Below are 3,535 nucleotides of genomic sequence, written 5' to 3'. Positions count from 1 at the left end.
TCGCCATAAGACCTATCTGTCTCAGTGCGACGTAAAGCAATTTGTAAGAGCAAAGAAAAACAACAAGGACACTAATTAGATATTCAACGTAGTTCCCTGATTGTCAGCAATTTGTGTTTGAATAAGGAAGAAACTCTCTTTTCTTGTGTTGCTAATGCATGAAAACTTACTGTGTCCGGCTCCTTAGCTAAATGGTTAGTGTGTTAGCCTTGGTCACAGGGGTCCCGGGTTCGATTCCCGGCAGGGTCGGGAATTTTAACCTTCATTGGTTAATTTCCCTGGCACGGGGGCTGGGTGTATGTGTCTTCATCATTTCATCCTCATCATGAGGCGCAGGTCGCATATAAGCGTCAAATCAAAAGACACTCACGGCACTAAAAGCCATACGCCATTTCATTTTTTGTACTTACTGTATAACATTGTAGATGTGGCTACGAAGAAGATGGCTCATAAGATCAGCGCAGCCCGTGATAGGACATACGCCTACCACATTCTTTGTTCTTGGTGTCGCGAGCGAAAATTGTTCACAAGCTATTTTGTACTAGGAAACGTACACTGTAATGTGTTCAGTGTTAGTATAAGAGTCCATTAGTCAGTCTCCATGGCTCACAGGTTAGTACAGCTGGTTTCGGTTCAGAGTTCCAGGCGGGGGAATCTTAGGTCAGGTTAATTTCTCTGGTTCGAGGGCTGGTTGTTTGTGCTTGCCTTAATACACATCTCCACAATTACACGCAACACACTACATTAAAACACAATAACTGAATTCATTACGCCGTATAGGGTTGGCGTCCAGAAGGGCATCTCACGGTAAAATTTGTCCAAGTCAACACGTGCTACACAGATCGGATAAGTGACCAGATCAGGATTGAGGAAAAGCACCGGAGAAAGAAGTGGAAGTGTTGAATATTCATTGCATTGCATTTGCGCAGGACAAGTCGTTACAACTGAGAGGGAGTTCATGTACTTTGAACCAGAATGTGAATGAGGTAGATATTCACATCAGAATAGGACACTTGATCAACATTGAAAAAGCTCGGATTTTGTAACAGGAATGTATTACTAAAGGTAGACCTTCATATATTAAGTAGCAAAGGACTCTACGACTATTTAGCTCACGCCTCTAATAACCAATCCCATATCAGAATATCAGGAATTTCGATGAATCAACAGCTGTCTATCGCCACAGTATTATCGTTTTCGAATTATCGCAACTACGTGCAATTGGTTTCATATAAATTCATTATATGTCCAAAAAACAACACAATCAACAGAACGGAACTGTATTATTTTGACGAAGCCAACAACCGACTTATTAGGAGACTGGAGCTCAAAGTGTTTAAATTCAAAAATAAATATAATATTATTCAGTGATGAAAGTCTCGTTCTCTGAACAGGTCGTTAGTAGGTCCTATATTTTATTTTTATATTTACGCACATTTTATCATACCTTATTTCATTTTTTAGTTATTAATTTGACAATAGTTCATGGTGTGGGTTACTGGAGTCACGTCCTAGTTCGTGAACCATGGGCAACGGCTGAGTGGCATAGTAAGTGGTCCTGAGTGTCGGGATACCAGTTGCTGCGGAATGGGAGTGGGCATCTCCGACATATTCTGAGTCATGGCCCTCCTTGTGCTCAGGCGACTAGAACTATACAATCCACCGGTGGTCCATAACCCGTTAGAGGAGAGATCCTCACTTGGACTATGTGTAAGTAGGGTAGTATCCTTCTTTCATGAATATACCGACCTCAGAACATTTTAAGCAAACCTCAGACCTATGGGAGTAACGGAGTCCCAGCCCCATTTGACAGGCGACGGATTCCTTGGAAACAACATGGCGAACGAAATGGAATTCGATAGGGTGTTATTAATAGTAATGGGGCTTAAGGAAGGAAGAAAGTAGAACTGGCTGAGTCAGCTGAAAGGATGCATCTGGATGTGCTAGCAGTAAGTGATATTCGAGTAAGGGGAGATAATGAGGAAGAGATAGGAGATTATAAAGTGTACTTGATGAGTATTAAAAAGGGAAGGGCAGAGAGTGGGGTAGGGCTGTTCATCAGGAATACTATTGCTCGCAACATATATTCCGTTAGATACGTAAATGAGCGAGTAATGTTGTTAGATTAGGTAGTTGGAGGAATTAGAACGAGAATTGTCTCAGTGTATTCACCATGTGAGGGTGCAGATGAGGATAAAGTTGACAAGTTTTATGAAGCATTAAGTGACATCATAGTCAGGGTCAACAGCAAGGATAGGACACTGCTAAAAGGTGATTTCAATTAGAGAGTTGGAAAGAGAACTGAAGGATACGAAAGGGTGACTGGCAAATATGGGGAATATATGGAAGCTAATGGGAATGGGAAGCATTTGCTGGACTTTTATTTTAGTATGTGTTTAGCAGTTACGAATACATTCTTCAAGCATAAGGCTATGCACCGCTACAAATGGGACGGTAGGGGTAGCAGATCCGTAATAGACAACATCTTAACCGTCTTCGAATTCAGGAAGTCTGTTAAGAATGTACGGGTTTTACGGGGATTTTTCGATGATACAGACCACTATCTGATCTGTAGTGAACTAAGCACTTCAAAGCCTAGGATAGAGAAAGTGACATCTGTCTGAAAACGAATAAGGGTAGAAAATCCCCAGGACGAGGAAATTAGCCAGAAGCACATGGATATGATTAGTGAGAAGTTTCGAACAGCGGATAGTACGCAGGTTCGGGATATAGAAAGATAATGTGTGGCATTCAGGGATGCTGTAGTAGAAACGGCAAGGGAATGCCTAGGAACAACTGTGTGCAAAGATGGGTAAAAAGCTAATATCTTAGTGGAATGATGAAGTTTGGGCAGCTTGTAAACGTAAAAGAAGGCTTATCAGAAATGACTCCAAACAAGGGCTGATGCAGACAGGGAATTGTATGTAGATGAAAGAAGCAGAGCGAAACAAATAGTTGTTGAATCCAAAAAGGAGTCTGGGGAAGATTTTGGTAATAACCTGGAAAGGCTAGGTCAAGCAGCAGAGAAACATTTATGGACAGTAATAATGAATCATAGTAAGGGAGTGAAAAGGGAAATGAACATTGTTTTGGGTAATTCAAGTGAACTCATAATAGATCCCAGGGAATCACTGGACAGGTGGAGGGAAAATTCTGAGAACCTTCTCAACGTAAAAGGAAATCTTCCTGGTGGTGTTGCGAACAGCCAACCTCACGGGGAGGAGGAAAATGGTGTTGGTGAAATTACGCTTGACGAATTGGAAAGGATGGTAAATAAACTCCATTTTCATAAAGCAGCAGGAATAGATGAAATGGTGAAGTATAGTGGGAAGGCAGGGATGAAATGGCTTCATAGAGTAGTAAGATTAGCATGGAGTGTTAATGAGGTACCTTCAGATTGGACAAAAGCAGTAATTGCACCTATCTATAAGTAAGGGAACAGGAAAGATTGCAACAATTAACGAGATACCTCATTAATCTGTATACCAAGTAAATTATTCACGGGCGTCATGGAAGGGAGGATGTGATCAGTGAG

At 41.4% G+C, this 3,535-nt stretch overlaps 1 pseudogene; it reads left to right on the top strand.

Annotated features, from left to right (window-relative positions):
• Positions 1 to 1,928: 1,928 nt before the first annotated feature.
• Positions 1,929 to 2,558, top strand: LOC136865653 (uncharacterized; annotated as a pseudogene).
• Positions 2,559 to 3,535: the final 977 nt, after the last annotated feature.

This window comes from Anabrus simplex, chromosome 1, assembly GCF_040414725.1.
Source record: "Anabrus simplex isolate iqAnaSimp1 chromosome 1, ASM4041472v1, whole genome shotgun sequence".
NCBI classification, from domain to species: Eukaryota; Metazoa; Arthropoda; class Insecta; order Orthoptera; family Tettigoniidae; genus Anabrus; species Anabrus simplex.
Note: the sequence above shows the minus strand (reverse complement) of the source record. Positions and strands in the feature narration are given on the sequence as shown.